Source organism: Phyllostomus hastatus, unplaced genomic scaffold (genome assembly GCF_019186645.2).
Source record: "Phyllostomus hastatus isolate PE091 unplaced genomic scaffold, TTU_PhHast_1.1 phas_scaffold_114, whole genome shotgun sequence".
Taxonomy (NCBI): domain Eukaryota; kingdom Metazoa; phylum Chordata; class Mammalia; order Chiroptera; family Phyllostomidae; genus Phyllostomus; species Phyllostomus hastatus.
This window is the reverse complement of record NW_025334006.1, coordinates 10,354,062-10,368,625: the sequence shown is the minus strand read 5'-3', so window position 1 is coordinate 10,368,625 and position 14,564 is coordinate 10,354,062. Positions and strand designations below refer to the sequence as shown.

The 14,564-nt window shown below is 48.3% G+C and overlaps 1 pseudogene; it reads left to right on the top strand.

Annotated features, from left to right (window-relative positions):
• Window positions 1–1,669: 1,669 nt before the first annotated feature.
• Window positions 1,670–2,551, top strand: LOC123829720 (annotated as a pseudogene).
• The last annotated feature ends 12,013 nt before the right edge of the window (window positions 2,552–14,564 follow it).

The window sequence follows — 14,564 nt, the reverse complement described above, 5'->3', positions numbered from 1 at the left end:
ACTTGAGCCTCTTGGCTGGCCCCCAGGGCCCTGCATAGGCCTCCAGTCCCACCTGGTTACCTGCAGGCTGGAGCTGTATCCACAGCACGGCTTTCCTCTCCCTTCGGTGCAGCTGCAGCTTGGCCTGGAGTCACTGGGGACGGCTAAGGTGCCAAAGTACCAGAAAGAGCAAACTGGGGGCGATTCGGGGGAGGCAGCCTCTTTGATCCCTCTGCGGTACGAAGGTGCGCCTGATGACCCCACTCGCGGGAAAACTGACTGAGAAAGGTTATCTTTAAGTGACTTTTAAAAACGGAGATAGAATTTACATATCACGAAATCCACCATTTTCAAGGATACAGTTCAGTGATTTTTAGTACAATCACAAGACTAGACAACCATCACCACTAACGCCAAAACACTGCCGCTACCCTGGAAAGAGCCCGCATGCATCAGCAGTCACCCCCTGTTCTCCCTCCCTCCAGCCCCCAGCAACCATTAATCTACTTTCTGTCTCTACAGATGTGCCTATTCTGGGCCTTCCATATGAACAGGACCATACAATATGTGGCCTTTTATGCCTGGATTTTAATTTACTTTAAAGTTTTTACTTACATACAGGAAAATTTAGTTCGACACACAGTTCCGAGTTTTGACAGCGTATAGTCACGTAACCACCAACACGATCAAGAAACCAAACAGTCCCCATCACCTCGTGCCACCCCTTTGAAGTCGGTTGTTCCCCGCCACGCCACCCCGAGCAGCCCCGACCTGCTTTCTCTTCCTGTAATTTTGCCTCTTCCGGAAGGTTTTATATGTGGAATCAAATGATATGTAGGCTTTCAAGTCTGCGTTCTTTCACTTAGAATGGTGCCTTGAAGAGTCATCCTTATTGTTGCCTTTATTGGTAGTTCCTTTTTCATTGCTGAGTAGTATTCCACTGTGTGGTTGTATCACAGATTACTTATCCACCCAGCAGTGGAAAGGTGTTTGGGGTGTTTCCAGTTTGGAGCGGTTATGAATAAACCCTCTATAGACACTCACATGCAGGTTTTTGTGTAAACATGAGCTTGCATTTCTCTTGATTAAATAGGACAGGGATTGATGGGATGTCTAGTAAATGTATGTTTAATTTTATAAGAAAATGCGCAGGCCCTGGCTGGCGTTGCTCAGTGGATTGAGCGTGGGCTGTGAACCAAAGTGTCGCAGGTTCGATTCCCAGTCAGGGTACATGCCTGGGTTGCAGGCCATGACCCCCAGCAACTGCACATTGATGTTTCCTCTCTCTCTCTTTCTCCCTCTCTTCCCTCTCTAAAAATAAATAAATAAAATCTTAAAAAAAGAAAAGAAAAGAAAATGCCCATCTGTTTCCCAAAGTATCCATACCATTTTGCATCCTTCATTCTAGTTGCTCTGCATTTGGTATGAGCTGTCTGTTTGCCCTTCTAATAAGTACTATAAAAACAATTTCAAAACTTGTTTAAAAATCACACATCTGGTGAGTAGCAGAGCTAATATTTCATTGTCGCCCGTCTGTCTCCAAAATCCATTTATCTGTCATTCTGCACATACTGCTCCTCAAACAATTCATTTACTCCAGTGGCCCAAACCCGAGGCTTGGCATCTCGCCTTCCTCCCCACAGCATGAATTTAGTACCCGCTCCAGGTTCTCCACTGCCACCCCAACAACATGAGCTGCGGCATCTGCTCCAGGTTCACCACCAACCATTGGACTCTGGGCTCCATGCAGTCGCCCAGCCGCCGGGCCTGGCCAGCCAGCAGCGTGGTCAGCATCTATGCAGGCTTGAGCTCCCAGATCTCTGTGTCCCACTCCACCAGCATCTAGGGCAGTTGTGGTTCAGGGGCCTGGCTTCGAGGATGGCTGGGGGTCTGGTGGGCATGGGGGAAATCCAGGAGAGAAGGAAACTATAGAATGCCTGAATGAGCATCTAGCCTCTCATCTGGAGAAGCTCAGGAGCTTGGAGGCTGATAATCGGCAACTGGAGAGCAAAACTCGGGAACACAGGGAGAAGAAGGGACCCTGGTCAGACTGGGGGCATTATCTCAAGGCAATCTAGGGCCTGAGGTCTCAGATCTTTACAAGTTCTGTGGACAGTGCCTGCTTTGTTCTGCAGACTGACAGTGCCCATCTTACTACAGGTGACTTCAGAGTCAAGTATGAGACGGAGCTGGCCTTGCTCCAGTCTGTGAAGAGTGGCATCAATGAGCTCCAAAAGGTCGCTGATGACATCAATAACACTCAGCTACAGCTGGAGACAGAGATCAAGGCTCTCAAGGAGGAGCTGGTCTTCATGAAGAAGAACCAGGAGGAGAAAGTAAATAGTCTACAAAACCAGATTGCCACCTCCGGGTTGACCGTGGAGTTGGGTGCCCCCAAGTCTCAGGACCTCGGCAAGATCATGTGGACATCTGGGCCCAGGATGACGAGCTGGCTCAGAATGCGCCAGGCCAATGGAACAGCTCAATGGGATCCTGCTGCCCCTGGAGCCCGAGCTGGGGAGAGGGCAGCACCAGGCCCAGGAGTATGAGAGGAGGTCAGGTTGGTGGCTGAGATCGCCACCTCCACCTGCTGGAAGAAGGGGAGGACTTCGATCGCATTGATGCCCTAGGCAACCACAACTCTCTGCAGTCCGTCCAAAAGGCCACCACCCACAGGATTTGGGGCTGGCAATGGCAAACTGGTGTCTGGGGTCAACGACACCTAAGTTCTGAGGCACTGAGGCAGCAGAATGGGGCACCCCTTGGGGACAGGAGGCCAATAAAAAATTCAGAGATCATCAACCACTAAAAACAAAATGAAACAACAAAAAACAACTCATTTGCTCCACCTTGAGTCGTGGCAGAGTGATGCGTCGTTAGTAAACACACTCTACCAGTAAAAACAGTCTAGGCTGCATCACTGTAACCCAACTCACGATGACTTTAAATACCAAAGTCTCGTTGTCATGTATCCTGCATATCCATTGTGAGTCAGATGCGGACCCTGCTCTGTGTTCTCCTCACCCCAAACCCAGGCCAATGGAGCAGCCACCAGCTGGAGTGTGGCCACTTGCTGTGACAGCGGGGAAGAGGGCTCAGAACCGCCACAGCACAATGACATGTTCCAGCCTGAAAGGGGCGCTATGACTCTCACTTCCATCCCACTGGCCACACCCAGTCGATGGCCACACCCAGTCACCAGCCACCAAGTAGCGTAATCCTAAATGGGCCAGAAGATAGAGAGGGGGAACAAGTTGGAGAACAACTGTAATACCTACCGTATGCATTACAGGTAATTGTTGATTTCTTAGAAGGTGCAGGGCAACATGAAGTGAAAAGGGGTTCATACAAAGCATTGCATTATTCTTTTTTTTTTTTTAAGATGTCTATTTATTTCTAGAGAGAGGAGAAAGGAAGGAGAAAGAGAGGGAGAAAAACATCAACGTGTGGTTCCTCTTGTTCGCTCCCTACTGGGGACCTGGCTGCAACCCAGGCACATGCCCTGACTAGGAATCGAACTGGAGATCCTTTGGTTCCCAGGCCGGCACTCAATCCACTGAGCCATACCAGCCAGGGCACATTGCATTATTTTAAAGATTAGTACCACCCAGGATTTTCAACACCCTCTTGCCAGTAGCCACAGAAAGCCTTGGCTGTGTGCAGAGGCCCTGCAACTATATAGACAGACCCTCCAGCTGCCCTATTTCCTGAACTCAGGAAGAGCCTACACTGCTTATAAATATAATTTCCATTAAGGTCCCGAAATAGACTGAAAATTCAAGACCCTGCCCCTTACTTCATTCCTAGGATTCATATTGACATCCCAGCCCTGCCCCAGTCCCTTTTGATGTGTGACTGTGGCCCTTCATTCTGGGAGTGGGTGCCAGGTAACCCCTGAGCCTCAGGGCCGTCATGTTCTAGGGCAGCTCCTGCAGGACAGAGCAGGGAGCTGTGGGCAAGGGCACCTACTCTCAACAGTCCTGCCTAAGGCCTTCGACTAGACTTCAGAGGGTCTCCAAGCCAAAGCTCTGGGAACTAGAACAACTGAGTGCTATCATGAGTTACCATGAGCTCAGCAGACAGAAGGCCCAGCTGGGAATTTCAGCTCCCCTATATCAGCTGTGTGACCAGGGACAGAAATTCTCTGAGTTATTTCTTTTCTTTATTTCTTTATGTATTTTAATTTAGAGAGAAAAAGGAAGGGGGTTGGTGGGGGAGAGAGACATCAAAGCATCAATCTGTGGTTCCACTTATATTTCTGCATTCGTTGGTTGCTTCTTGTATGTGCCCTGACCAAGGATCGAACCTGCAACCAACTGAGCTACCTTGCCAGAGCTCTGGGTTGTTCCTTCATTCGGGAAATGAGGATGGCTATGACCTCTATTAGTGTGCTATGAAGAGTAGCAGTTTGTAAATGACGCATCTGGCACATAGAAGTTTCTTACTAAATGGTAGCTATCATTGTGATCCTTGGAGCTAAATAGAAGCCCTGTGCACTTTCATCAAACTCTGCAGAGCTAGTTTTGGAGGTCTGGGACTTAGTTTCCTTTGACCTTGGACTAATTTAGAGTGAAAAGATGAAGCGTTATTGTTAATTGGTTAAAACTAGTGCACTGTTATTGTTTTTATTACATATGCATACTTAACTTGCATGGATGAAATGTAAGCCCAGCATGAATATAGATATAATCATCAAAAGTCCAAATGATGATTACAACAGAAATCTAAACAACTTTTTGCTAAGGTCTACAGACAAAGAGCCTTAAGCAAGTGAAATAAGCTTTCATTTCTTTTACAGTTTCACATTGTGGTTTTAATTCTTGAGTTTGTAATTCCTTTATGTATTATAATACGGTGGCTAATCAAAACGCAAAATCTGGAAACATTCACATAAACTTTCTCAAAACAGATTGGCTTGGGTGGCTATTGCAAACTCGGGTCTGGGTCTGAGGCAAGGCTGCCCCCTTCTGGTAATCTCCAGTACTGCAGTGGCTGCGTAGGAGGGCGGGCTATTTGAGAGCCACAGCTGAGAAGAAGGGGCCTTGGATGAATCCAGGCCACCTCTTTACATCTTCTTCAGCCGTGAGTGCGAGGGTCTCCCCACGGTGTACAGACCAGCTGGGGGCAGTGGCCCTAAAGTGTTCTGGGCTATTGTTACTCTTTGAGGAAAGAGACCACATCTTTTCCTTCCCAACAATGCATGCAATTTAAAGAGCCGTTTCATACACATTATTTCACGTCATGGTAATAACCCCGTGAATTAAGGCTGGACAGACGTTATCCTCATTTTACATGGAAGAATACAGGTTAAGAGACAGCAAGTGATTTGCCCAGGATCAAACAGCCGGTAAGTGGAAAAATGTTCTGGAATCCAGGCCTCTGGGCACCCATAGTTGTGTTCTTTCTGCCTAACCATAATAAATCATTACTTTTATTTTCAAAAAGTAATTTTTGAAATTGCTTTTTCAAAATTTTGAAAATTTTTGAAATTTTGGGTCAGTGATTTTCAGCCCTGGCTACACATTAAAATCCCCTGGGGTACTTAAAAAAGTAATTCCCATGCTGGAGCCCCACACAAACCAATTACAAGGGAATCTGTAAGTAGGGTTTCAGGAATTTGTGGTTTTTATTAACTCTCCAGGGGGTTCTAATATACAGTGTCAAGCGCTATTGTGTGGGTACTTTACAAACACCTCATTTAAACTTCATTACCATCCCATCAGCTAGGTAGCATTATCCCCATGTCTCAGGTGAGGAAACCAAGGTGCAGGAAGGGTAAGTACACTTCCCAACTGATACCACAATTCCCAAACTGTGCAACAAGATGTTCCGAGTTGCCACAGTGGGGGTCCACAGTGTATTTGTAAATTTTCGGGGAAATGACACCAGACATTGTGAGCTGCTCGCTCAAGGCAGTTCCCCTTTTCTACAGTAGATGGTGCTACAGTCCCATCAGTGATGTCATGACTTTGCGAAATTGGGTTTTTCCACCAACATCGATTGTGGAAGAGGAAATGCGTGTGGTGGTGCTCTATCTGATTCCAGAGCTGAGAAAGTAACGCAGTGCCCAACAGTCACAGATTTCCTGTTCATTACTGTGGTAATCTAATTGTGTTAACTTAATTGTGGTAACTTAAATAGAATTAAAATATTTTTTCTTTCAGTTTATGTGTATTGTTTTTACAAATGGCTATGTTGTTAGGACATAAATACTTGTTGTCTGGACCAGGTTACTTAATAAAGGGAAGTTTATGGCATTTTTTTTTAAAAAGGCGCTGAAGCACTAAGGGCACCACTCCAATGCCAAGGTCACACAGAAAGCAGAAGCAGGAAGGTTTGAATCTGGTCAGTCTGACCTGAGCCTGAGCCCCTAACCAACCATCCCTCTTAACTGGGATCAGCCGGGGCTTTTCTTCTGGGCCCTGTCCTCGATGCTAAACCCTAAACATCGAGTTAGGGGTCATCCAGCACTGATAGAGCAGAGATAAAGTGGACTTTCCTATCAGGACCACAAATTGTTACAATGTCCTTTAGCAAGTTATACACGGTCCCTGACTCTCAGTTTCCTCGTCTGTAAAACAGGGGTAGTAAAATCTGTACTACAGAGCTGTTGCGAGGGTTAGACGAGATAAAAATCATAAGATCCGCACTCAGCACGTGTTTGTTCTTTCCCTGTCTCCCCTCCTCACTTGCATGATTGACCCAAAGATGTCGTAGGGACACGCGACTGCCCATGGAGGTGTGAAACACACACACACACACACACACACACACACTATCTAACCATCTGTGTATGCCCAGTCTTCAACCTCAAGCACATTATTTATACATACCTACCCCCCTATAATTTCACCATCTTGGTTGATTAAATTGGCATAAAATAAAATGAGAGGACAATGAGGCAAATAAAATAAATTCTTGGACTCACTCTCCTCTCTCCACCTACCCCGCCTGCATAGCTGCTGCTGTTGACGCATCCTCTGCCGGCCCCGTGGTGCTGTGCAGACTCCACGGTCACCCCCCACACACACACCTTCCAGCGGCTCATTACATCACCATACCTAATGCTGCCGGACGAAGGAATGAAAGGACCGGAAAAATGTCCTCCATTTCATCTCAGCACGCATGCGCGCACACACACACACACACACACACACACACACACACACTCTTAGCAACATCAGCCCCAGAACAGATAACCACCTGGCCCAGGTGTCATCTGCAGGAGGAAGGCCCTCCACCAGCTTAGGTGCCTGAGTTTTCATCTTTAGATGTGAGTTTAGGGGGCTTGAAGGCTTTTATAAAATAGATCTCTTTCTGCAAGAGGTGACTGTCTCTCACTCGGCAGGTGGTTGAAATCAAAGTCAGCTTCTGGGGAGGAGGCGAAAGAATCAATAGTGTCCCTTACACGTTCATGTCATAAATATCTAGTGAGTGTCCACTGTGGGCTAGGCACAAAGGCATGGACATGGACAAAACGCAGCCACTGCCCTCAAGGGCTATGGCCTAATGAAGGACATAGGCAACCACAAATCCCACGTGATACATGCTGATGCAGGAAGGAAGGGTAGGCATTATGGGAGCACCTAACAGGGGCACAGAATCCAGACTCAGAGGGTCAAGAAAGACTTCCTGGAAAAAGCAACACCTAAGCTGAAAGGTAAAGGATGATGAAAAGGAATCAGCCAAGTTAAGGAGGCAGGGAGCATTCTCGGTAGAGAACAGACAGCACAGGAAAAGGTCCGGGGGTGGAAAACAAAATCTCTGAGAATTAGGCATATTTCACAACTGTGCAAAAGGTTGGGGCACACTCATGACTGCTTTTAGATCCAGAACTTCGCCAAAGTTTTTCATTTAACTACTACTTACTGAACTCCTACATGTATAAAGAGCCTTTGCTGGCTGGGGGGGGGGCGGGGTGCCTGCATGCTACAACAGCCTCGGCCTACCCCCGCCCCCTCCATCTTCCCTATCCTCCTGCAGTTAGACACTACCTTCCTAAGACTCGTGATCCCAGGCTAGAGTCCCTCCTGGATGGCAGGCTTGGTTTGACTCTTCCCCACGCCCCTACCCCCCATGCTGTGCATTTCAGCAGCCCTGGTGAGATAGTGCTGGTCTTAGGTGGTACTTGTATTAACGCCTCAGCCACCAGGGTCAGTCGGTCAGAAGTGAGGCGACAGCAAGGTGGCGCTACACCCATCCTGAGTGTGGACGGAAAAGCAGTTAGTTCTACGCTATGTATCCTCGTAGTTTTATCTGATCATCAAATCTTAACTGGGCAGGTCCTGGTGAGCAACTTTTTATCGCCCTAGTCCTGTAACTTTTTAGTAAAAGGTTTACCTTTGCCTTAAGCAAGCCCTGTCCATTGTTTCTGCGCATCTAGGCTAACACATCTCTGACATGCCCCCTTTCGGGCCCCTCCTAAAGCATGGCCACCCTCAAGAGAGCACAGATCTTCACTGTTCTGTAACCTGATCCTCACCTTGCTTAGTTTCCTCCTTAATGCCAAATGCATCAAAGAAACTGCCAACTGTATTTCTTGGAAGCTTTTTTTTTTCTGTCTATTGAGATGGTGCTTCCAGGGTATTCTCTGTTTGTCTCAAATAAATTTTCATAAAAATTCCCTACAGTTTTGGACATTCTTACTTCCACATGAGTTTGAGAGACCTGGAGATGACTCACTGCTCCTGTCAGAACCTTAGGGATGGAGAAAGGTGGCGAACACGGTATTTACGTCATAGCTGGGGGTTGGACAAGAGAACTCTGTCCGTGGTTGAGGAGATGACTGACTGGCTTACTTCATTTTAGTCTCCGGAGCCCCCAGGTTGTGCAAGGCTGGAGGTTGGGCTGGGTGGTGTCACGGCAGCCAATCTCAACGCGCTTGCTTGCCCGCTAATATGCATGTGGTGGCTTCTTTTATTATTATTATTAATTACTTTACATTCTTTTTTCTTGTATTTTTCCCATTACCGTTTATCTCGCTGTGGCTCCTGAGCACGACAGTCCAGGCCAGTCCTGAGGCTCACACCTATCCCCACCCTGGGATTCAGAGTTACCTAAAACACCAACCTCACCACCCCACCATCTTTGTAAAAAACTATCATCAGCAACATTTGCCAGGATAGAAGTATCCCCAAGGAGGCAGTGCTTCTGAGAAGCCACTGAAGGCTTCAAGCCGGCTGCTCAGCTTTTAACCTGCTTGTGACCAGGGCAAGACCTGTTCCCCTCCCAGTTTTGGGAAACACTCAGTCACTCTGGCCCTCCCTGCCCAGCCCAGGTTTGCTGACCTCACAGGCGCAGGTGAGTGGAGGCTTAGCTGGACAAGGACCTTTCACCCCCTTCCTGTGCGCTCACTTCCCTGCAGCAGCCGCACGCAAACAGAAAGCCTGACTCCTCTGGTGGCGGGAGCCTGAGCTGGACTGGACTCTGCCACCCTGAGGGGTTGACGATTCTAGCCCAGGCTTTGGGGGCTCCCTAGGGTTCCCCCTCGGGTTGCGGTTTGGTCATCCTCAGGGAGGGGAAGCGGCTGTCTCACTGAGTTCCGGGACCAGCGCCTTCTGGAGGCCCTTCCACGTGGAGGACAGTCTAAGTCAGGCCCCGGGGAAGGGGGGGAGGGCCCTTTCCTGAAACCTAAGAATAAGGTGGTTTTGGAGGTGAGGGGGGGGCGGGGGGGCTGGAGGGGGCAGGCCTGCGGTCTAAGGGGCCTCCAGTCATCTCCAAACCTCCAGCCCTGTCCCGCCGGGCCAGCAGGGATGCTGGCATTTGTGGTCTGTCTGCCGGGACTGCCCCGGCCACCTCGCCTCTGTTCCAGGGTCAAGGTGAGGGCAGGCCCCTCCCTTCCCGTTACGGGCTGCGCACGGTCGTTTCCGGCTGAGTCAGCCGAGTACGAGAGCGCGGCTCCCGCAGCCGGGGTCAGGCTCAGCCGCAGGGAGTTCCCCTCGCACTTCCTCCCACGCCGGGCAGCCCCCGGCGCCAGTGCTCTCGTGATCAGTGGCCCCAGGACCCGATAGACTGATCGATGGCCCGAAGGCCAGCTGCGGGGCAGCAGCTGGCACCGGCGGGAGGGAGCGAGCGAGCAGGGGCGGCTGCGCAGAGGGCTGAGAGCCGGCGCGCGGGTCCTGCGCTCTCAGATCCTCGGCATCCGGCGCGGCGAGCCAACCCTTGACCCCAGCAAGTCCGGGCCTGGCTTCGATTCCCCTTCCCTCCTGGGACCAACTTAGTATCCTTGGGGAACTTGCGTTAAAGAGCGCTTCCTCCCCCGCTCACACCTTCGCTAGTGAAGTAGCTCCTGCAGCTGAGAAAGGAATTGTCCCTGCAGACGGCCCCTTCGGTCTCTGGAAGCCCCGGGGAAAGGATATGTACCCGTGAGGCTTAAGTGTGAGAGGGAAGGTGAGGAATCTTTAAGAGCACGGGCTCGAGTCCCGATTTGCCGGGTTTCATTCATTCCTTTATTTGGACCTGTGTTCCCGTTGTCTGCCAGAGGCTGACTTCCTCATCTGTAAAATGCGTAATAATTGTCATAGCACCTGTCTCTTAGGGTTAAGGTGAAGACGGAGATAGACAAAACACGGAACGCGTTGTGCGCGGGATCTGGCACACAGCATGTACTCAGTGCATGGTTGTAAAATGTGCCCGTCAGGGGACAACGCTTTACCCCAAAAGCCAGGAATTTCACCCAAAAAGGAAAATACCTCTGGGCAGGCAGGGTCTGTGTCGCCATCCAAATCATACTGAGTAGGCAGACCATGGCTGACTTCCCACCAACTATTTGTTTCCCTTCGGGACAAAACAGTCCCAGTCGAAGGCCAGCTAGGAATCGGGATGCGAAGAACGCTTCCTAAAACTCCTCAAGCCTGCTGACTCCAGCTCCCATCTGCACAAGCCCGCACGCACACAGGCACTCAAGGTTACAGCGCGGACCCCAGAGCCACAGGCCAAGAGGCAGCACGGATGTCTCCTTGTTGGCTTGATGTAATCAACTCTATTGACTTTTTTTTTAATCATAGAGTATAGATTCCTCCCCTCCTCTTTGTCCTTGTTGCCTTTGTCCAAACTAGAGCCGGTTTCTGGAGGCACCAAACATCTCAGCGGAGTCTGAAACGGTGAATAAGAGTGCACAGGTAGAGAAAGAATCGGTCATTTCAGGTATTGAGAGGAGCGCAGGCAAGGCTCAGTGGCGTCACAAGACATGTTCTGTGGGGCGACAAGCAGCCCTGTGTGGAGGAACCGAGGTACCCGGCTGAGGCGCTGTGGCACAGTAGCTCAGCTCCTGAACTCCCGGGCTACATGGCTTGATTTTTTTTTTAATAATGCAGTTTTTCTTTAATCACTATGTTTTCTATAGGGCAAATGGATACACATTTATGAAATAACATAAAATCTGCTGCTTTTTTAAATACTTGATTCCAGAAAAACTAGTGGAAGTAAATGCAGCATTGTTGGCTGTAGATGAATCTTTATTTAAAAGGCAATTTCAAAAAATTAAATACATTTTTTAAAAAGGCAATTTCACACTTATCTGGGTTGCCAGAGGTAGGCCTCACACTTCTAAACCACTTTGGAGGCCTAGAACGGAACAAAAAGTGTTGGAATAGATGCTGAAGATTTACTTGTCCTGGGAGAGAAGCGGGCCCATCATTTGGTGTTGGGGACCACCCTGCCTGGTATCAGAAGCTGTAACCCCCGCCTAGGCTAAGGCTGAGGGAGTGGCCTTGGACCTTGTAAGCCAGCAAGGAGACAAAAGCTTATCTCCTTGGCAGGAGCGCTGCTTCTGCTGCTTCTGCTGCTTCTGCTGCTTCTGCTGCTTCATTCATAACTGAGCCCCAATGCTTGGTCAGTTAGCCAATGACGGGTAAGATTCCCCAAGGGGGGAATGATCTAAGACAGGCACGATCACATGGAGGCCCCTAAGAAAGGACTTTGGGGGCTACAGCAAAAGGGGGTGATGGACCCTCGCCCCTCGGCTTTGACATAGCCTGAGTCCTCATCGTCTGGGAGAAAAATCTCCTATCTCTTAGTTGCCTTAGTTCCCTTGCTCCACCTAAGCCTGAAACAATGACAGGGTGGTAGAGCTCTGTGCTGAAAAGGGCGGGTTCCCTGGGTGATCAGGCCTAAGAAAGAACATGTAAAATTCTGTGAAATATGCTTTGTTTAGAATGCTCTCAATTAACTGATAAGGGTCCAAGGAAGAAGTAAGTTTGTTCCTCAAAGTTTTACAGCTCCTTGACCCTGACTCAAAATAGGCCCTCAGACTTCCTTGTTATCTATTGTTTGATCCTTACTTCCTAGCAATGAGTAATGACCTTTACCTGAATTCTTATGCAAACGAAACCAATAAAAAGCCTCTCTGGCAGGGGAACGGGGCACTCTCCCCACCAGAGAGAGTGGCCATTCCATTCCTACTTCCCCACAGGACTAGGTTGTCTCAGTGTATGTTTTTCTCGAGTGTTGACGAGCCATCCGCAGCGTTTCACAGTCACTGCCGGCTGGTGATCGCGACAATTTGGGGCAGGACGAATGGTCCCAGCGAGCTGCCTGTCTAAAGAAAAGCAGGAAGTCCAGGCCGGTACCCATCATAAGCAGTTGGGGTCCAAGAACTGAGCCCCCACAGCAGGCATACACCACCTGGGTTTGAATCCAGCTCTATCACTGATTAGAAAGCTACTGAATTTCTCTATGCCTCCATTCTTCATCCATAAAGCAAGGTCATAAAAGTGTCCACTTCCTACGGTCATTGGGAAGATTCAATAAATTGACATATGAAGAGAACATAGAATAGCAATGGTACATAGTAAGTGCTTCATAAATATTAGATATAGTTTTTGAATTTATATGAGTTTATTTGAACCAAAACTGATGACAATTGCAGAGAAGCAAGATTGCAATTGTTCCTAGACATTTCTATTTACAAGTCGTATGTAAGCTTTGGAGAAGCCACTTTTTCTTCCACCATTCAACCCCAAGTCCACCCTCCATAAGAAGCTTCCTTTTAATAACCTGAAATGACTATTCATTGCACACGACCCCAATGCACTTCATTTCTCCATATCAATGTTTTAACAAACTCCTCCAACACTGGCCTAGAGGTGGGGCACATCAACAGAGAGGGACGTTTACTGCAGCAAATCAAGGAGGTGTCTTGTGATGCAATGACTCAGCTAACACACTCAACATTTAGTAAGCAAATATTTACTGAGCACTTACTATGTGCTAAGCACCATGTTGCACAAGCCTTCCCCTAGAGCCCCACGTTATGGGAGAATTGGAGGAAAGGTGACTGATTCAGAGGTCTCAGAAAGACCAACCTTCGTCTCTAATATCTGTCTTCCTGACTACTTGACAGATTTAACACTGATGTTTTTATGAACAGGTTGGGATTCTTGTCTCCTAATTGTAAAAGAATTTAGACCAGGGACACTGATAAAAGCAAAGGCAGGTTTATTGAGGCTCTGCAGAGGGCAAGAACACTGAGACAGGTTCCCAGGTTGTGCATCTCTTTGGCGGGGCTTAGAGGTTTTATTGCTTGGGAACACAGAAGTTGCTGTGGTTATCCAACCAGGGAGTAGGTTAGCAGGCTTTTTCTTTTTCAGAACACTGATGTCCAGGTATACTCGTAGGTCAGCGAAGTGAAGTATTCTGGGATTGTGCTTATGGGATGCAGGAAGGGACTTTCCCAAGCAGGTATTGAGTTGGTCCTGTGATCGATGGCTTGGCTTTAGATCTACAAAGCAAGCTTAAAAGAAGTGAAGGTAGTTCCTGGACCATCGTTTTATATATAATGGGCTATTGGTAACTGCTGTAGTTCTGGCAGGGCTTAACTTGGTGGAATAATTTGTTTTCTTTTACCTATCTCAATTTCACTTCATCAAATCCCTCTTAAGGGTGACACATTCTGATTGTCAAGGTTCTAGGTTACCTGGAGTAGATCTGCCGCTTAACAGCAGTAGGAATTCCATTACCTGATCAACTCATCTTCTGGGATCCATAAAGGACTTCAGTGGACCTGTGAGCACTGAATGTTGTGTGTTTATTTGTGCATCTCCTCCCTACCCCGGGAGTTCTATTTCAGGTGCTGCAAGAACTAGACCATGCAACAATCTTCCCAATTACAAAATACCTTTTTAAAAAAACATTTTTTGAATGCGTAGCACAGCTCGAAGGGGAAAAAGAAAGGGAAATCTACAGTGGCAACAAACAAACATGGGAAGACTCACATGAAGAAGCATGTGAAGACAGAGGCAGAGATTGGAGGTACGCTGCCATAAGCCAAGGAATGCACGGGGCCCCCAGAAGCTGGAAGAGGCAAGGAAAGATTCTCCCCTAGGATGGCCCAGCCAACATCTTTGGACTTGGGCCTCCAGAACAATGAGAGAACAAACTTCTGTTGTTTCCATCACCCAGTCTGTGGTCCTTTGTTATGGCAGCCCTAGGAAACTCACACCAGTGGAGTGGAGCGGTGTGTAGATAGGGATGAAGAAGATTCCAACACGAATTGGCATTATTTACACATCTGCAAGAATATGTCAGATTAACACATTTTAGGACCCCAGAAAGCTGTGTTGGATCATGGGGGAGGGGGTGGGAAC